Source organism: Bombina bombina, chromosome 4 (genome assembly GCF_027579735.1).
Source record: "Bombina bombina isolate aBomBom1 chromosome 4, aBomBom1.pri, whole genome shotgun sequence".
Taxonomy (NCBI): domain Eukaryota; kingdom Metazoa; phylum Chordata; class Amphibia; order Anura; family Bombinatoridae; genus Bombina; species Bombina bombina.
The window spans coordinates 234,658,146-234,680,261 of record NC_069502.1 but is presented as its reverse complement, the minus strand read 5'-3'; the positions used below and the strand labels follow the sequence as shown (position 1 = coordinate 234,680,261).

Below are 22,116 nucleotides of genomic sequence, written 5' to 3'. Positions count from 1 at the left end.
ATGCAAAACGTATAAAAAAAGTGTTACAAAAACACTGGCCTATTCTATTGAAAGACCCCATTCTGAAAAAAGATCTACAAAACACACCAAATGTGATTTACAAAAGAGCACCCACCATTAAACAAACTTTAGCCCCCAGCAAGATAGTCATTTCCAAGAAAGCCAGAGGAAAATATACACAAAATAACCCCAAAAGAAAAGGAGTATTTAAATGTGGTAAAATCAGGTGCCATATGTGTAAACATATCACACACAAAATTAAAACAATTAAATCACGTTACTGGAGAAATCTTTACCATTAATGAGTATCTGACATGCAGCTCCTCATATGTAGTCTATGTTCTGTCATGCAGATGTGGACAACAGTATTTGGGGCGCACTATTCGAAATGTCCGCACGAGATGGAGCGAACATAATCGAAACATTAAGAAAAAATCCATGAAACATAGTGTATCTAGGCACTATGTCCATGAACATAATGGAGAATCCTGTCCTTTCACTATAACACCTCTTGAAAGCATTCCTAGCTCCCACAGATACAATAGATTCACGAAACTTCGCCAAAGGGAGACCTATTGGATTTTCAGATTTGGCTCCCTCTTTCCCAATGGCCTTAATGAAGTAATAGACTCTGCTGCTTTTTAGTCAATTATTGGTCTTCGTGTACACAATCAGTCAAGTAGACTTTTATCTCCACGATGGGAGTTTCACCAACCCATTCACGTATCACACTTGTCACCACCCGAATTACTCACATATCAATTATACAACATGTGCTGAAAATAGACACCAGGAAACCACCCATTAGTTCCATCACATACCATCATCTAAATTAAAATTATTATATTTCACATTATTATTATTGTTTCATAATATGACCAACACAATACGACCCCAGCCCACCACCTACCCATCACTGGCATGGGGTAATTGCACCAGTATCACGTATTTACCTCTTCTAGATTATAGAAGGGACACTAGGGATTCTTAGATCACACACCCCTCAGCCCAGTAATCACTATTATTATATCACTCTATACATGACCACGTCATTTCTGTACACGCACTTATAGTTTTACACGATAATCATACAGATTCTAATTGACATCGGTTGATAGTCAGTAATAGGCACATTTGGAACAAATATGTTTCCCTTTAATAATTATTATACACTAGGGATTGTATAATCAATAGTGCGTAATAATTTACGCACTATCATTAGAAATATGTAGTCACATGACACCTCCTCACAGCTGAGTAAATAAAGTGACACCAAGATATTCCAATATCTAATAATAGTTCATCTATAGTCTTATAGACACTAAACAAATTTCTATGCAGATTTTCTATTACTATGTGTTCTGGTATTGATTCACTATTAAGTTTAACGATTTGGGGCTCCATATTCTCATTTTGGGACCCGTGTCTCACTTCAAAATTAGCCAATAGCATAGAGTGTTAAATGTAACAACTATTTTTTTAAATCATGTTAAGATGTAAAGCTTATATCATGATGATTAATTTGATAGACTGAATGGCGATTGCATTGCTCCTATGCAAAACAACAAATAGGGGTGTGTAAATATTTATCGAGAACAGAACCTTGTAATTGGTCCGTTTTTCCACCTATTAAAGGGACGAGTTTTTGCTTTCAAATTGTCGATTTCCGATACAAAGGAATGTATCAACATTAAGTTACTATTATTGTATAACGTTTACAGTTGCAATTCGCTACTAAAGATTACTGTGTTCGCTAGAAAGCAATACGTATTTCAACATTTATATACACTATTTAGTCAGCACCTGCTTTTAAATGTATTAGCAATGATAGGCTCATCTGTACACACTTAATGAGAAAGGGGAGGGTCTCAGAAACTGTTTGGTAGTGGCGGCAATAAAAAGCCGAGATTTTAATGTAGTTTATATGCCTGATGAAACGGCCAGGAGGGCCGAGAAACGCGTAGCAATATTTTATCTGTATTCTTTTTAATATGTGCTTGTCAACTCTGTGTAATAAAAGGTTTTAAAACATTTTAATACAACTTGAACCTGGAGTTTCAATACAAGCACACCACTACCAGACAGCCCAACATACAGAAAAGCAGCTGTATCCAGAAAAGAGCCGGAGAGAGCCAGCTGGTCAGCTCTGAGTGCCAGCCCGCTTCCACAAGCACACTGGTGTGCTGTGCCAAAGTGTGAGTACCCTGTGCATACAATATTTGGAGTTCATGCCGAATTGTACCGATTGATACACACATTTGTGCGCCTCTCTTCTTTTTTCTCACCACCTTTCAGCAAACACGTTTTCCATTCCGGGATCGTTGTGGAGAGTGCAGCCGTGGGAAAGTGTTCCTAATCTTGAGACCAATTGGGACTTCCAGGATTTCAAGGAGCCTACATTCAATATCAACCTATTACGGACATTTAACCCAACGCCATTTAATGAGGTTCCACTTTACATTATAAATAATTGTGATTATACATTATATTTGGTGATTTAATAGTGTTTTAGACATTGCTGTTATTGGTTTAGGTTATCTTTCGTTCATTTTTTCTCATACGTTGTGTACAAAGAGGGCCCTCTGGTGACCTAGGTCATTCATGAACCTGAGAAACTGGTGATGATCTTTGTGGATTGGAATGTGCAGATACGTATCCTTTAGATCCACGGTAGTCATATATTGACCCTCCTGGATCATTGGTAAGATTGTCCGAATGGTCTCCATCTTGAATGATGGGACTCTGAGGAATTTGTTTAGAATTTTGAGATCCAGGATTGGTCTGAAAGTTCCTTCTTTTTTTGGGAACCACAAACAGGTTTGAGTAAAACCCCAGTCCTTGTTCTGCAATTGGAACTGGGTGGATCACTCCCATTGTATGTAGATCTTCTACACAGCGTAAAAACGCCTCTTTCTTTGTCTGATCTGTAGACAGACGAGAAATGTGGAACCTTCCCCTTGGAGGAGAGTCCTTGAATTCTAGAAGGTATCCCTGGGCTACAATCTCTAATGCCCAAGGATCGTGTACAACTCTTGCCCAGGCCTGAGCGAAGAGAGAGAGTCTGCCCCCTACTAGATCCGGTCCCGGATCGGGGGCTACCCCTTCATGCTGTCTTGGTGGCAGCTGCAGGCTTTTTGGCCTGTTTACCCTTATTCCAGCCCTGGTCAGGTTTCCAGTTTGCCTTGGGCTGTGAAGCGTTACCCTCTTGCTTTGCAGCCGGAGAGGATGAAGCGGGGCCGTTCCTGAAATTGCGAAAGGAACGAAAATTAGCTTTGTTCTTTGTTTTAAAAGGCTTTGTCCTGAGGGAGAGCATGGCCTTTTCCCCCGGTGATATCTGAAATGATCTCTTTCAATTCAGCCCCGAATAGGGTCTTCCCTATGAAAGGAATGTTCAAAAGCTTGGATATAGACGACACATCGGCCGACCAGGACTTTAGCCATAGCGCCCTGCGCGCCAAAATGGCGAAACCTGAATTTTTTCGCCGCTAACTTAGCTATTTGGAAAGCGGCGTCAGTGATAAAAGAATTAGCTAGCTTTAGAGCCTTAATTCTATCCATATTTTCCTCATATGAGGTCTCCGTCTGGAGCGAGTCTTCCAGCGCCTCAAACCAGAAAGCAGCTGCAGTAGTTACAGGAATAATGCAGGCAATAGGTTGGAGAAGAAAACCTTGTTGAACAAAAATTTTCTTAAGTAAACCCTCTAATTTTTTTATCCGTAGGGTCTTTAAAAGCACAAAAGTCTTCAATTAGTATGGTTTTGCGTTTAGCTAGTGTAGAAACAGCCCCCTCCACCTTAGGGACCGTCTGCCACGAGTCCCGCATGGGGTCAGATATGGGGAACATTTTCTTAAAAACAGGAAGGGGGACAAAAGGGACACCTGGTCTATCCCACTCCCTAGTAACGATATCCGCAATCCTCTTAGGGACCGGAAACGCATCCGTGTAAACAGGGACCTCTAGGTACTTGTCCATTTTAAACAATTTCTCTGGGATCACCAAAGGATCACAGTCATCCAGAGTAGCTAATACCTCCCTAAGTAAAACACGGAGGTGTTCTAGTTTAAATTTAAAAGCCAATGTATCTGAATCTGTCTGGGGAGGAACCCTTCCTGAATCAGAGACTTCTCCCTCAGACATCAAATCCCTCGCTCCCACTTCAGAGCGTTGTGAGGGTATATCGGATACGGCTACCAAAGCGTCAGAATGCTCATAATCTGTTCTTAAAACAGAGCTATCACGCTTTGCAGGTAACACGGGCAGTTTAGATAAGAAGGCTGTAAGAGAATTATCCATGACTGCTGCTAAGTCTTGTAATGTAAAAGGGTTAGACGCACTAGAGGTACTGGGCGTCGCTTGCGCGGGCGTAACTGGTTGTGACACTTGGGGAGAGGCAGACGGGCTACCCTCGTTACCTTCAGTCTGAGAATCATCTTGGGCCACATTCTTAAGTGCAACAATATGATCTTTAAAGTGTATAGACATATCAGTACAAGTGGGACACATTCTTAGAGGGGGTTCCACCATGGCTTCTAAACACATTGAACAAGGATTTTCCTTAGTGTCAGACATGTTTAACAGACTAGTAGAGTACACAAACAGGCTTGGAATCACTTTAATCAAATAAAAAACACAATTTGAAAAAAACGTTACTGTGCCTTTAAGAGATAAAAAGAGCACACAATTTTACAAAACGGTGAAAATTGCAGCAATCTTTCTGAAATTTTCACAGTATGTAGCTAAAGCCTTAATAAGATTGCACCCCAAGTTTCAAAACAATTAACCCCTTAATGCCCAAACCGGAGCAGCCTAAAGCCAACACCTGGTTAAATCACTACAGCACCTTGCCACAGCCTTGCTGTGGCCCTACCTTCCCTTAGGGATCAGATTTGGGGGAATATAGCTTCTTTTAGGCCCTCAAACATCAGCAGGACCCTCCATGTGAAACAGCATGAACTTTTCTGCAATTCTAACTGTGCATCTGAGGCAATAAGGCCCCTCCCACTCTACTCCGGAGCTGTGAGGCCTAGTAAATCACTCCTAAGTGACTAAAAAACAGCCATGTGGTAATAACCCCAGAAAAAAACCCAAAAGGGCTTTCAAAGTGTCTTGCAAAACGATTTTTCCTTAGCCAAACAATCGATTGCCCTGAATAAGTGTCAACCAGTATATTAGCCCTATTATGTAAGCATTCAATTCCTTACTAAGTCTGTGAACATAGCTTACGCTCCCCTCATGAGGATCTTGTCAGTCTTCTAGCATTATCTCAGTCTTGTCTAGAAAAAAATGACTGAACATACCTTATTGCAGATCACCCTGCAAACTGTTCCCCCCAACTGAAGTTTTCTGGTACTCCTCAGTCCTGTGTGGGAACAGCAGTGGATTTTAGTTACAACATGCTAAAATCATTTTCCTCTCAGCAGAAATCTTCATCACTTTTCTGCTAGAGAGTAAATAGTACAAACCGGTACCATTTAAAATAACAAACTTTTGATTGAAGATAATAAAACTACAATTCTAACACCACATTGACTTTACACTCCCGAGAGAGACCCTAGTGCTTAGAGCCAGCAAAGAGAATGACTGGGGGTGGAGCTAGAGGGGGAGCTATATGGACAGCTTTGCTGTGTGCTCTCTTTGCTACTTCCTGTAGGGAATGAGAATATCCCCACAAGTAAAGGATGAATCCGTGGACTGGATACACCTTGCAAGAGAAATTTATTTTTTTCATCTCCAGTCTTGTTCTATCTTTCAACTTTCTAGAAGAGCCTTCTTCTGTCTTCATTTACATTTCATACCAAAGCCTAGAGGCAGTCTCAATAACAGACAAATTCAAACCTCCCTCCTTTAAAATTCAAACAACTCATCACAGTCAAACACACAACTCATTCTATGGCTTGACATTTTTATTGTGTATTTTACAAATAAAAAAATGATTAACTTTTTTGTATGTGTAGTTTGGGTGTGTGTTTATGCCATGTCATTAACAAACATGTTGTCTGTACATAGTGTGTTTAATAAAGTGGTAAAGTATCTCAAATAGAACTCCATAGGCAGAAAAAAAAGTTAAACATCTTTATTTTGAACCATTATTGAATACAAATATGAAAACAATTTATATAATGTTGAGAGACCAGGAAATTAATGGCCGACACATTTCAGCTTTATATCAAATTGAACTCTCTTTTAATGGAACTAACCAGTTCCCTCTCTTTGTGATCTCATCACTGAGTGCAATGTAACAGCTGAAAAAGAAGCATGAACTCTGTTTAATATATAGTTGAACAATGTATTCATTTATGATGGCGTCATTTTACTGTTGTTTTATTGCTTCCAAGTTCTACAGTGAAATAGAGTGGAAAAAATAATACTTAAGTCAGCAAAAAAATCAGTTGTTTTGATAAATATTGAATGTGCTTTCTAGAAGCTAACAGAATTCTTAAATAGTGTACAAGATGAACTAGAACACCGTCTTAAAATATCAAGTTAGTTTTCCCAAATCTGATCATATTTTTTTGGCATTTATTAAGCTTTTTATATATTCATGGAAGGGAGATGGGGCTGAAATCTCCTGGAAGATCCTGAGGTTTTCCAGGCTTAGGAGCAACTGAAATATGGGATTCAGTTCAAGCATTGTAGCGGTAAATGAGGAACCTTGATCAGTTTGTGTGAATAAGGAAATTAAGTGTGAGATTAAGTGCTGTTGGAATATTTTATAGTATTTAATACTAAAGCCTAATCTTTTGATCTAATGCTTTCAATTTATGGGCATAATCAAATGATAAGTCATTTGCGATTGCATCAAATTTATCTCTAGCTTTCTTCTTGTGGTGGAATTTAAACTCACCTTGGATTAAACATTTGGGTCATTTACTGAATTCAGGTGGAAGAATTCTTGAAGTGAATTATTAAATTGTGTGTAGATTACCGGGTCAGTTAGTGTTTAGTCTAGTCTCCATATAAATGGTAGGATGCAAGTTGAGGGCCATTTCAGGGCACATGTGACACCTGAATGATCTGTCCAAACAGTAGGGATAAGTGGTGATGACTTTGATGATGGATAGGGCATTATGGTCTAGCATAATATAATCTAGTCTATAGTGTGAGTAAGCATTTTTCAATATTTTATATTTAATATTTCAATAAAATATGTACTGTATATCTATACCTATATATCTATAAGCATAGATATATAGGAATAGGTACTTTAAACATAGATATATATATAGAAAATATAAATTATGCTTACCTGATAATTTCACTTCCATCGTGGGGAGGAGAGTCCACGGCTTCATTCATTACTTGTGGGAAATAAGAACCTGGCCACCAGGAGGAGGCAAAGACACCCCAGCCAAAGGCTTAAATACCTCCCCCACTTCCCTCATCCTCCAGTCACTCTGCCGAGGGAACAAGGAACAGTAGGAGAAATATCAGGGTATAAATGGTGCCAGAAGAACAAAAACTAAATTTAGGTCCGCCCACTGGAGCAACGGACAGGAGTCGTAGACTCTCCTCCCCACGGAAATGAAATTATCAGGTAAGTATAATTTATATTTTCCATCTAAAGGGGAGGAGAGTCCACAGCTTCATTCATTACTTGTAAGAGCAAATACTCAAGCTCTAGAGGACACTGAATGAAAACGGGAGGGCAAGAGGCGGAACCCTAATCTGAGGGCAGCACAGCCTGTAAAACCTTTCTCCCAAAAACGGCTTCCGCCAAAACAAAAACGTCAAATTTGTAAAATTTTGTAAAGGTATGTACCAGGTATCTACCAGGAGGACCAGGTAGCCGCCTTACAAATCTGCTCCACAGAGGCCTCATTCTTGAAGGCGGAAGAAGAAGCCACAGCTCTAGTTGAATGAGCCGTGATCCTCTGAGAAGGCCTATGTCTCGTAGGCCAAGCAAATCATGCTCCTCAACCAAAAGGACAAAGAAGGCTTTCTGCCCCTTGCGCTTCCCTGAATACACCACAAAAAAGGGATGTAGTCTGTCTAAAATCCTTCGTAGCCTGAAGATAGAACTTCAAAGCTCGAACCACGTCCAAATTATGAAGTAACCTCTCCTTAGGAGAAGAGGGGTTAGGACACAAAGAAGGAACACCTATTTTCTGATTGATGTTACGGTTAGACACAACCTTGGGAGGAAATCCCAAACCACTGCGAAGAACAGCCTTATCAGCGTGATAAACCAAATAAGGAAGCTCGCATTGCAAGGCCGCCAACTCAGATACTCTGCGTGCTGATGCAATAGCTAACAGAAATATTACCTTCCAAGAAAGAATCTTAACCCTCTGCAACACCTTCAGAACCAAGTTCAAGCTCCAAGGAGGAGCAGATTGTCTAAAAACAGGCCTGATTCTAGACAGAGCATGAACAAAAGACTGAATATCAGGAAGCTCGACGAGCCTCTTGTGCAACAGAACAGATAATGCCGAAATCTGTCCCTTCAAGGAACTAGCAGCAAGCCCCTTCTCCAGTCCATCCTGGAGAAAGGACAGAATCCTGGATATCTTAACCTTGTGCCAAGGATATCCATGCTTCTCACACCAGGACAAGTAAGTCCTCCACACCTTATTATAGATGCGAGAGTATCAATCACTCTCTCAGAAAACCCTCTCTTGGCCAAGACTAAGCGTTCAATCTCCACGCAGTCAGCCTCAGAGAATCTAGATTTTGATGTAGAAAAGGACCCTGTACCAACAGATCCCTGCGACAGGGTAACCATGGAGGAGACAATTACATCCCCACCAGATCCGCAAACCACAAAGTGGCAACGGTCGAAAAATGTAAACTAGGTTGAACCCCCAAGGTACCGCCAAGGCATCTATTCAGGATTCGCTTTGGTATCTGAAGAAACGACCCTTGGAGGTTGAGAAACGCGTTATAATAAAGCCTTTTTTAACTCTTTTAATCTTGGAAGTTGAATACATATTTTGACGCAACAATACCGAGCAAAATATCAAAGTTGCAAAACTAAGATTTTCTCCCAGCCAACACTACAACTTGAAGGAAGAGCCCCAGGAAAGATCCTGTTTGACAGTGTACTAGCCACTGATTTAAGTGCTAGCAGGCGAGATTGTACTGGTCACAGCACAGTACCACAGTTATTGGTAAGCGCATTACCTCTCTGCATTTGTATCACTCCCTATGAAATAATATCACACTATGTGGCGCCCTCTCTATCTCTTTATCTATCAGTTCTGCCTGGGGATCCCTGGACCGCGACCCGTATCTGGGTAGATTGCAATTGAGTCTGGACGCCATGAGATCTATCTCCGGAGTCCCCCATTCGTGACAAATCTCCACAAACACCTCAGGTAGAGAGACCATTCCCCCGGATGGAAGGATTTGCCTGCTGAGAAAATCCACTTCCCAGTTGTCCACACCCAGAATGTGGATTGCTGAGAGCGAGCAGCTGTGGGACTCTGCCCATTCCAATATCCAAGAAACCTCCCTCTTCGCTAGGGAGCTTCTTGTCCCCACCCTCAGAGCATTGCAGATCATTAGAAGTTCCAGAATATTGATCGGGAGGAGAGACTCCTCACGAGACCATTTTCCCTGTGCCATCCTGGCACCCCAAACAGCTCCCCATCCTGCCAGACTCGCGTCCGTGGTCACAATTTCCCAGGACGGTCTCATGAAGGATGTCCCTTGGGACAGTTGTTCTGGACAGATCCATCAAGAGAGGGAGTCCCTCGTCCGATCATCCAGAGAAATCTGCTAGGATAGGTCTGAATGATTGCCGTTCCACTGTCTCAACATGCACAACTGAAGAGGTCTGAGATGTAACCTGGCGAATGAAATGACATTGATGCTGGATACCATGAGCCCGATCACCTCCATACTCTGAGCCACAGAGGGACTGGAGTAGGACTGAAGAGCAAGACAGGCGGACGCAATCTTCTTGCGTTGCTGCTCTGTGAGAAATATCCTTATGGATATAGAATCTATTATCGTTCCCAGGAACTCCACCCTGTTGCTGGGAATCAGGGAGCTTTTTCCTGAGTTTATCTTCCAACCTTGAAGAAGGGTCCTCGATTGATCCTCTGTGAGACTGAACAACGGCGCCTGGACTAGGATGTCGTCCAGATAGTGAGCCACAGCAATGCCCCTGGATATGGCTACTGCAAGCAGCGCCCCCAGAAGCTTTGTGAAGACTCTCTGGGCCGTCGCCAGACCAAAAGGAAGGGCCACAAACTGGAAATGTTGGTCCAGAAATGCAAATCTCAGGAACCTGAAATGAGCCCTGTGGATTGGCACATGAAGGTAGGCATCCTTCAAGTCTATTGTTGTCATGAACTGACCCTCTTGAACTAGGGGCAGAATAGATCTGATTGTTTCCAATTTGAACGATGGAACAGCCAGAAACTTTTTTAAACATTTTAGGTCTAGAATCGGGCCGAACGTGCCCTCCTTCTTTGGGACCACAAAAAGGTTTGAATAGTACCCTAGACCCCTTTCTACTGGGGGTACTGGTACAATAACTCTGAGAGAAGAGAGATCCCTCACACATTCTAGAAAGGCTTCTCTCTTTTCTGGTCTGGAAGACAGATTTGACAGGAGGAATCTGCCCCTGGGCGGATAAGTTCTGAACCCTATTCTGTATCCTTGGGCGACAACCTCCAGAACCCAAGGGTCCTGAACATCCCGCAATCAGGCCTCTGAGAAGAGAGATAATCTGCCTCCTACTTGGTCTAGAGACCGGTCGGGGGCCGCCCCTTCATGCCGACCTTGTTTCAGTGGGTTTCTTGTGCTGCTTGGACTTATTCCAAAACTGAGCTGGCTTCCAAGCACCCTTGGACAGATCCGCTTTCATGGCCGGTTGCTGGCGTTGGGCCTTGTCCGCACGAAAGGGACGAAAAGTAGATCCCTTAGGCTTAACCTTCTTATCCTGCGGCAAGAAAGCACCCTTGCCTCCCGTCACCGTGGATATGATCGAGTCCAATCCTGGACCGAACAGGATCTTTCCCTGAAATGGAAAACTGTCTGAACTTAGAGGTCATGTCCGCAGACCACGACTTTAGCCAAAGAGCCCTGCAGGCTAGTACAGAAAAGCCTGAGCATTCAGGCGAATAATTTGCATATTGGCATCACAAATAAAAGAATTAGCAACCCTCAAGGCCTTAATTCTCTCTAGTATCTCATCGAGGGGAGTCTCCCTCTCGACCATATCAGACATAGATTCCCACCAATATGTTGCAGCTCCGGCAACCGCAGCTGCCGGCTGAAAAACAAACACTGTGTGTTGAAACATTTTCGTTAACATGTTTTCTAACTTTTTATCCATGGGCTCTTTGAACGACGAACTATACTCAAGAGAAATCGTTGTCCACTTTGCAAGCATAGCAATAGCACCATCCACCTTAGGGACAGTCCCCCATAGCTCGAGCTGAGAGTCTGGGACGGGAAACAGTTTCTTAAAGGAAGAAGGGTTAAAGGAAGAACCCAATCTCTCCCATTCATTCTTAATAATGTTAGCCATCTTAACAGGAACCGGGAAGGTTTGAGGTACCACCCTGTCCTCATACACTTTATCAAGCTTAGGATTCGAGGGTTCCTCTGATAGTTTCGGTTCCGGAATCTCAAGAGTAGCAAGCACCTGCCTCAGCAAAAAGCGCAAATTCTCCATCCTACACCTAAGGTCAGGCTCCTCTGCAGACGGAGCTTTCGATGATATGAATTCCGACCCAGAAGGAACGTCCTCCCAAGAGTCGGAATCATCCTCGTCAGCGGATAACCTTTCCAAATTATCCATAGGAGTATATGACCCCTGGGCCAGATCACCATATTTTACCTTACGCTTGCGCTTAGCAGAACGTGGTAAGGCAATAGTCACCTTAGAGTCCGCTGTTTGCAGTTGATCCACAAAGTCTAACGGCCAATGGATCTCTCCGGAAGGAGAAATAGACATGCCCTGGGGTGCTGCATGTGTACTCAGAGCTGAATGTAGGGGACGCACCTCACAGGACGGGGAACCCTCAGAGGTGGACGGCTCAGTAGTACTAGACATTCTCTTTTTTCGAGAACTTGTGACCTTATCAAGGCAAGGGGAACATAGTTGAGCAGGCGGATCTACCAGAACCTCCTCACAATAAACACAGGTACTAGACTTAGTTAAAGAGGGGGTACCCTCTAACCTGTCAGAATCCTCCATAGCTTGCTTTTTATTACTAACTAGATATAAAATATAAACAATGGCACCTTTATAACCTCCAATAGCCGGGGCACTTACCACCTCCTAGGACACAGACCACAGAAACCGTTACGACTCCTGCACCGCTAGTCAAGCAAGGAAGTAGACTAGACCGCGCAGGACCGTCCCTGCACTAGGGAGAAAAACAAGCTAAAAAACATAATTTATGCTTACCTGATACATTTATTTCTCTTGTGGTGTATCCAGTCCACGGATCATCCATTACTTGTGGGATATTCTCCTTCCCAACAGGAAGCTGCAAGAGGATCACCCACAGCATAGCTGTCTATATAGCTCCTCCCCTAACTGCCACTACCAGTCATTAGACCGAAGACAAGCAAGAGAAAGGAAAAACTATAGGGTGCAGTGGTGACTGTAGTTTAAAAATAAAAAACACCTGCCTTAAAATGACAGGGCGGGCCGTGGACTGGATACACCACAAGAGAAATAAATTTATCAGGTAAGCATAAATTATGTTTTCTCTTGTAAGGTGTATCCAGTCCACGGATCATCCATTACTTGTGGGATACCAATACCCAAAGATATAGGACACGGAGGAAGGGAGGGACAAGGCAGGCGCTTAAACGGAAGGCACCACTGCCTGCAAGACCTTTCTCCCAAAAATAGCCTCCGAAGAAGCAAAAGTATCAAATTTATAGAACTTTGAAAAAGTATGAAGCGAAGACCAAGTCGCCGCCTTACAAATCTGTTCAACAGAAGCCTCATTTTTAAAAGCCCATGTGGAAGCTACCGCTCTAGTAGAATGAGCTGTAATCCTTTCAGGAGGCTGCTGGCCAGCAGTCTCATAAGCTAAGCGTATTATACTCCTTAGCCAAAAAGAAAGAGAGGTTGCCGAAGTCTTTTGGCCTCTCCTCTGTCCAGAGTAGACAACAAACAATGCAGATGTTTGACGAAAATCCTTAGTAGCTTGTAAATAAAACTTTAAAGCACGAACCACGTCAAGATTGTGTAAAAGACGTTCCTTCTTTGAAGAAGGATTAGGACACAGTGACGGTACAAACCTTTCCTGATTGATATTTTTATTAGATACCACCTTAGGTAAAAAAACAGGTTTGATACGTAACACTACCTTATCTGCATGAAAAATGAGATAAGGGGAATCACATTGTAAAGCAGATAACTCCTAAACTCTTCGAGCTGAGGAGATAGCTACTAAAAACAGAACCTTCCAGGATAAGAGCTTGATATCTATGGAATGCAAAGGTTCAAACAGAACCCGTTGAAGAACCTTAAGAACTAAATTTAAACTCCAAGGCGGAGCAACAGGTTTAAACACAGGCTTGATTCTGACTAAAGCCTGACAAAACGCCTGCACGTCTGGAACCTCAGCCAGACGTTTGTGCAAAAGAATAGACAGAGCAGAAATCTGTCCTTTTAAGGAACTAGCTGACAAACCCTTCTCCAATCCTTCTTGGAGAAAAAATAATATCCTAGGAATCCTGACTTTACTCCATGAGTAACCCTTGGATTCACACCAATGAAGATATTTACACCATATCTTATGATAGATTTTCCTGGTGACAGGCTTTCGCGCCTGTATTAAGGTATTAATATCCGACTCGGAGAAACCACGCTTTGATAAAATCAAGCGTTCAATCTCCAAGCAGTCAGCTGCAGAGAAATTAGATTTGGATGGTTGAAAGGACCCTGAAGTAGAAGGTCCTGCCTCAGAGGCAGAGTCCATGGTGGAAAGGATGACATGTCCACCAGATCTGCATACCAAGTCCTGCGTGGCCACGCAGGTGCTATCAAAATTACTGATGCTCTCTCCTGTGTGACCTTGGCAATCAGACGAGGGAGCAGAGGAAACGGTGGAAACACATAAGCCAGGTTGAAGGACCAAGGCGCTGCTAGAGCATCTATCAGCGCTGCCTTGGGATCCCTGGACCTGGATCCGTAACAAGGAAGCTTGCCGTTCTGGCGAGACGCCATGAGATCCAGTTCTGGTTTGCCCCAACGTTGAATAAACTGTGCAAACACCTCCGGATGGAGCTCCCACTCCCCCGGATGAAAAGTCTGACGACTTAGAAAATCTGCCTCCCAGTTCTCTACTCCTGGGATATGGATAGCTGATAGATGGCAAGAGTGAATCTCTGCCCATTGAATTATCTTTGAAACCTGAAGAGCATTGAATATCGCTCTTAGTTCCAGAATGTTTATTGGAAGGAGTGCCTCCTCCTGAGTCCACGACCCCTGAGCCTTCAGAGAGTTCCAGACTGTACCCCAGCCCAAAAGGCTGGCATCTGTTGTTACTATTGTCCAATCTGGCCTGCGGAAGGTCATACCTTTGGACAGATGGGCCGAGATAGCCATCAGAGAAGAGAATCCCTGGTCTCTTGATCCAGATTTAGTAGAGAGGACAAATATGTGTAATCCCCATTCCACTGATTGAGCATGCAAAGTTGCAGTGGTCTGAGATGTAGGCGGGCAAACGGAACTATGTCCATTGCCGCTACCATTAAGCCGATTACTTCCATACACTGAGCCACCGAAGGGCGAGAAGTATAATAAAGAACACAGCAGGAATTGAGAAGTTTTGACAACCTGTCCTCTGTCAGGTAAATCCTCATTTCTACAGAATCTATCAGAGTTCCCAGGCAGGAAACTCTTGTGAGAGGGGATAGAGAACTCTTCTTTTTGTTCACTTTCCACCCATGAGACCTCAGGAATGCCAGAACAATGTCCGTATGGGACTTGGCAATTTGGAAATTCGACGCCTGTATCAGAATGTCATCTAAGTAAGGGGCTACTGCTATGCCCCGCGGCCTTAGGACCGCCAGAAGTGACCCCAGAACCTTCGTAAAGATTCTTGGTGCCGTAGCTAACCCAAAGGGAAGAGCCACAAACTGGTAATGCCTGTCTAGGAAGGCGAACCTGAGAAACCGATGATGATCTTTGTGTATCGGAATGTGAAGATAAGCATCCTTTAAGTCCACGGTAGTCATGTATTCACCCTCCTGGATCATAGGTAGGATGGTTCGAATAGTCTCCATCTTGAAAGATGGGACCCTGAGAAATTTGTTTAGGATCTTGAGATCTAAGATTGGTCTGAAGGTTCCCTCTTTCTTGGGAACCACAAAGAGATTTGAATAGAAGCCTTGCCCCTGTTCCTCCTTTGGAACTGGGTGGATCACTCCCATAACTAGGAGGTCTTGAACACAATGTAAGAATGCCTCTCTCTTTATCTGGTCTGCAGATAATTGTAAGAGGTGAAATCTTCCTTTAGGGGAAGAAGCTTTGAAGTCCAGAAGATATCCCTGGGACACAATTTCCAACACCCAGGGATCCTGGACATCTCTTGCCCAAGCCTGGGCGAATAGAGAAAGTCTGCCCCCTACTAGATCCGTTACCGGATCGGGGGCTGATCTTTCATGCTGTCTTAGAGGCAGCAGCAGGCTTCTTGGCCTGCTTACCTTTGTTCCAGGCCTGGTTAGGTCTCCAGACCGGCTTGGACCGGGCAAAATTTCCCTCTTGTTTTGCATTAGAGGGAGTTGATGCCGCACTCATCTTAAAGTTTCGAAAGGCACGAAAATTAGTTTGTTTGGTCCTTAATTTATTAGACCTATCCTGAGGAAGGGCATGACCTTTTCCTCCAGTAATATCAGAAATGATCTCCTTCAGTCCAGGCCCGAATAGGGTCTGCCCCTTGAAGGGAATGTTGAGAAGCTTAGACTTTGAAGAAACGTCAGCTGACCAGGATTTAAGCCATAGCGCCCTACGCGCCTGTATAGCAAAACCTGAGTTCTTAGCCGTTAGTTTGGTTAAATGAACAACGGCGTCAGAAACAAATGAATTGGCTAGCTTAAGCGCTTTAAGCTTGTCAAGTATATCATCCAATGGAGTTTCTACCTGTAAAGCCTCTTCCAGAGACTCAAACCAGAAGGCCGCAGCAGCAGTGACCGGGGCAATGCATGCAAGAGGCTGGAGAATAAAACCTTGTTGAATAAACATTTTCTTAAGGTAACCCTCTAACTTTTTATCCATTGTATCTAGGAAAGCACAACTGTCCTCGACGGGAATAGTTGTACGCTTAGCTAGGGTAGAAACTGCTCCCTCCACCTTAGGGACCGTTTGCCATAAGTCCCGTGTAGCGGCATCTATTGGAAACATTTTCTTAAAAATAGGAGGGGGAGAGAACGGAACACCTGGTCTATCCCATTCCTTAGTAACAATTTCTGAAAACCTTTTAGGTATTGGGAAAAACATCAGTGTAAACAGGCACTGCATAGTATTTATCCAATCTACACAATTTCTCTGGCTCTATAATGGTGTCACAGTCATCCAGAGTAGCTAAAACCTCCCTGAGCAACAGGCGGAGGTGTTCAAGCTTAAATTTAAAAGTAGACATATCAGAATCAGGTTGAAGCATCTTCCCTGAGTCAGAAAAATCACCCACAGAAAGAAGCTCTCCTGTCTCAGCTTCTGCATATTGTGAGGGGATATCAGACATAGCTACTAAAGCGTCAGAGAGCTCTGTATTTTTTCTAGTCCCAGAGCTGTCTCGCTTTCCTTGTAACCCTGGTAGTTTGGACAATACCGCTGTAAGGGTATGATCCATAACTCCCGCCATGTCTTGTAAAGTAAACGCCATGGGCGTGCTAGATGTACTTGGCGCCACTTGAGCGGGAGTCCCTTGAGCGGGAGTCAAAGGTTCTGACACGTGGGGCGAGTTAGTCGGCATAACTTCCCCCTTGTCAATTTCCTCTGGTGATAAATCTTTTAAAGACAGAATATGATCTTTATAACTTAAAGTAAAATTAGTACATTTGATACACATTCTAAGAGGGGGTTCCACAATGGCTTCTAAACATAATGAACAAGGAGTTTCCTCTATGTCAGACATGTTTAAACATACTAGCAATGAGACCAGCAAGCTTGGAAAACACTTTGATAAATGTAAACAAGCAAAAAATAAAATCGGTACTGTGCCTTTAAGAGAAACAAATTTTGTCAGAAATTGAAAAACAGTGATAAAAAGCAGTAAATCTTACGAAATTTTTAAAGTGTGTATAATAGACTAACAGAGCATTGCACCCACTTGCAAATGGATGATTAACCCCTTAGATTCAAAACCGGATCAAAAAAACCATATAAACGTTTTTTAACAGTCACAACAAACTGCCACAGCTCTGCTGTGGCCCTACCTGCACATACAATGACTTTTGAAGGCACAAAAACCCTTTGTAGAGGTCCTAAGTGTTCAGGGGACTCCTTCAGGGAAGCTGGAAGTCTCAAGCTGCAAAAACTACTGCACGATTTAGGCCTGAAATTAGGCCCCTCCCAACCTGTACTCACAGTGAGAGGGCCATAAAAAACTATCCCTAGGCAAAATCTAGCCAGCCATGTGGAAAAACTGGGCCCCAATAAAGTTGTATCACCAATATGTAGAAAAAAACGTTTAAACACTTCCAGCAAACGTTTTATTTTTCAGTAATGTGAGAAAGTAATAAGAATATTACCTTTTACAGCAAGCATGATACTAGTCGTTATTAAATCACTGTAATCAGGCTTACCTTAAATAAATCCGGTATTAACAGCATTTTCTAGCATATTCATTTCTCTAGAAAAATTTAAACTGCACATACCTCATAGCAGGAGACCCTGCACGCCATTCCCCCAGCTGAAGTTACCTCATCTCTTCAGTTATGTGTGAGAACAGCAATGGATCTTAGTTACAGCCTGCTAAGATCATCAAAAACCACAGGCAGACTCTTCTTCAACTTTCTGCCTGAGGCTAAAACAGTACAACTCCGGTACCATTTGAAAATAACAAACTTTTGATTGAAGATAAACTAAATAAACACCACATCTCTCTAGCTACTTCCTTTTTTGTCGAGAGCTGCAAGAGAATGACTGGTAATGGCAGTTAGGGGAGGAGCTATATAGACAGCTCTGCTGTGGGTGACCTCTTGCAGCTTCCTGTTGGGAAGGAGAATATCCCACAAGTAATGGATGATCCGTGGACTGGATACACCTTACAAGAGAAACTGCCATGCAAATACACCCAGAAGGAAACTAAAGTTCACCCATTGCCAGAGTCTCATCTCAGCAATGACACAAACAATATTATGTATAACCCCCCCTGTTCAATAATTCCCTTACTAGGGATGTTAACCCTTGATTCTATAAAGATAAGAGGCATCACACTGTGACCCTGTCTTCTGCGTTCTCATTATGTGTATATAAATGAAACGATCTTACTAGAATCTACGCCATGGAACAGCAACACGGCCTCTCAAGTGTGACAGTGTAGTAGCATCACTCCTGACATGGACTTGAGTGTAGGAAGCAGGCAGCGAAACTCGTCAACGCTGATTGCTTATGGAGCTGTTAAAATGAGTCGTAATGGTTTCGCAGAAAGACTCTCCCTGCATCTCCGGACTCTAACTTTCACCCAAGCTCTCACTGAGAGGCTGACAGGACTACTTAAAACTCCAGTCCCATTCCGAAGACTACTACCCTCCATAAGAGACTACTCCAAATCTTCTGACACTTCTCTGCCAACCTCCTGTGACGAAAAGGCAAAGAATGACTGGGGATGAGGGAAGTGGGAGAATTATTTATTCCTTTGGCCGGGGTGTCTTTGCCTCCTCCTGGTGGCCAGGTTCTTATTTCCCACAAGTAATGAATGAAGCTGTGGACTCGCCTCCCCTTTAGATGGAAATATGTATTTAAAATAAAAATTAAATTTTCCTCTATGTGAATAACATTGGAATATTAAATATTATTATAGAATTCTTACATAGATATATATATATATATCATAGCCCTTTGCAATCAAATACATGATATGTAACAGTATATTTTAATATATTTATATTGTGTTGAAGGCAACCTTTCTTGGCCCTTTATGTGTATGTGTGTATATACATACATATGTACACATACATACATACACATATATACATACAAACATTCAAATATGCACATACATAGATATATATATATATATATATATATATATATATATATATACACATATTTGTTTGTATATATATATATATATATATATATATATATATATATATATATACACACATGCCTTTGGGCCCTTCCCAGTGAAACACCCTGTCATATATCACTTTAAAACCGTTTTATATGTTTTTTTCAATAATAAACATATATTTAACTTGAACATAAATATATGAGTGTGATAAATTATGTTGATGTGTTTTTACATGTGTGTTTTTTATACTTATTTTTTTCCAAAGACTTTAATTCAGATCTCAAGCCATGCTAAAAAAATTTGAGCTGTTATGTGTTGGGTTCAAGCATAACACATAACTCCCAACATTTAATATGATCAATGTTTTGTGTAGCTGCGCTATCTATTCAAAGTACGGAGGGCGCCAAAGAGATATGACGGTCGCGCTTAACATTCTCTAGTAATTCTGTTTTTCCATGTGCTTTTAATACCAGATTGTACTCTAATCTTAGCTCGATCCCGCGATATTGATAGCACAACACTAGCACTCCACTTCATATCTGGGCCATAGTGAAAAAGTGCTAAAAATACAGTGCTGAAACAAATTTCATTCTAAACTTCCCCCTTTTAATTAGTATAGGTAAAGCAATGGTGGTACATTGGATTTTTTTCAAAAAATATTTTATATTTTAATCTGATTTTGGCATTTGAAAGTTCACTGCAGCAGTCAGGAATGTTGATTAATACTTTGCTGCTGTATTTTAGATCTCCCTGGATTCAAGAGTAAAAACTTCAAAAGAAAACCTTTTTTTCTGATAGGTACTTTTATTGGATCAAAGGAAGTGTAATACATTGATGTTGTATAAGTGTGAAACTACAGAAATTATAGCTTACCCAACTGTATGAAAATTTAGCAATTACAAAAATGTAGTCTTATGCAAAGTTATATTACATGTATTTATTAATGCAGCGCATTTTATTATATTATCTGTCTATTTATTAGTGTAACAATTTCAGTTTTAATATTAATATTGAACAATAATTGTATTTGTATGAATGAAGAAGGGTCTAGAATACTTGTATCAACACAAAGTTGATCATTTTAATTATTATGAAATACAAAACTGAGCAACATTTTAAAGGCTTTATTATTTATTTATTTTTTAATTATAAGACACTTTCTAGAAATCCTATTAATCAAAACCAAAAGTATAAAATATAAAAAAATCAAATGATTAATACAAAGCTACTTATATACACAGATCCAGAATACATTGGTTTCCCATAGAAATGACTGGAATCAGACAGTTGCAGAGAAGATGAGTACTGTGTACATGAGAGAGCATGGTGTGATGTAGTGCAATGCTTGTATGTAAACTGCATTATATCTGACTTCACCTGTTGCCTCTTTCCCATTTCAGACCACCACCTTCTCACCTATAAATTTAATATATCAGCAAAATACACTTCTTCCTCTTGCCCCTGCACATGTAGAAATCTGCACGCTGTGGATCTGCTCTAACTTTCCAAACTATTTTATCATCTCCACCCTCACACTTCCATGATAACCTGCAATAATCTTGCTAAAGCCCACTATAAAATACTCTCTCCTCTGCACTAGACACTCTCAATCCTCCCCAACTGTGCAAAACTCCACTCTGTCAGTTACAGCCCTGGCACTCTCAGAAAATGCGCTAGATACATAAAGCAGCTACACTGCTGAGCGGTCGGTGGAAAATCTCGCTTTTAACCTGATTTCATCCACTCTTCATTCATCCACATCTGCTCTCCACTTAGCAAAATCAAATCTACTTCTCTTCTTTTATATCTACTCTTTCCTCCAACCCTAAAAACTCTTCTCTATTTTTAACTCTCTCCTCTATCCACCTACACTACCATCTTTGTCTGTGTTTAGTGCTCTAGACCTGGCAGACTACTTTTTAAACAAAACACATACTATCTGAAGCAACATCCCGACACAAGCCTTCAATCTTCCAACTCCAACCACAGTCAACCCCCTCTGCCTCTCTTTTAATCTTCCCCCCAAACATTGAGAATTAACTTTGTTTCTTACCTTCTTCCTCATGCCTCCCTACCTGCCCGTTCAACCCTATCCCTTCACATCTAATAAATTCTCTGTCCTCCACCCGCTCTTACTCGCATCTTAAACTTGTCCCTTTCTACTAGCTCATTCTCATCTTCTTTCAAGCATGCAAAGGTCCCTCACATACTCAAAAAACTCTCCCTTGACCCTTATTCCACTGCAAACTACCGCCCCATATCACTCCTTCCACTAACATCAAAACTCCTTGAAAAACTAGTTTACAACCACCTAACCCACTTCCTCTCTTCCAACTCCTTGATTGACCTCTGCAATCTGGCTTTCGTCCCCAACACTCAACAGAAACTGCTCTCACCAAGGTTGCTAAAGATCTTCTTTCAGCTAAAAATAACGAACACTACTCTATACTTATCTTACTTGACTTTTCAACTGCCTTTGACACAGTTGACCACACCCTCCTCCTACAGAAGTTTAGCTCTCTTGGTCTCTGTGACACTGCTCTCACTTAGATCCAAACTTATCTTTCTAATGGGTACTTTTCTGACTTATTTGCTGGTGATGCCTCCTCTCTAATGCCTCTGTCAGCTGGAGTACTTCAAAGCTCTGTCCTGGCTCCTCTTCTCTTCCACATTTTTCCTCACTGGGTAAACTTATCAACAGCTATGGTTTCAAATATCAACTTTATGCTGATGACACTGACCTACCTCTCCACCACTGCTCTTTCTCCATCTGTCCTTTCTCACGTCAGTTACTGCTAACTGGGATTTCTTCCTGGATGGCCTCTTACCATCTAAAGATTATCATGTCTAAGACTAAGCTCCTTCTAATCCCTCTTTAGTACTATGCAGATTTCTGACTTTCCTATCAATGCCAACAGCATAACTATCTCAGGTCCGCTGACTTGGAGCAGGGCCGGC

The 22,116-nt window shown here is 41.9% G+C and overlaps 1 protein-coding gene across 1 annotated transcript in view; it reads right to left on the bottom strand.

Moving 5' to 3' along the window:
- DNER (delta/notch like EGF repeat containing) overlaps window positions 1–22,116 on the bottom strand; it is a 556,690-nt gene that overhangs the window by 263,049 nt on the left and 271,525 nt on the right. The gene's annotated exons all lie outside the window — the stretch shown is intronic.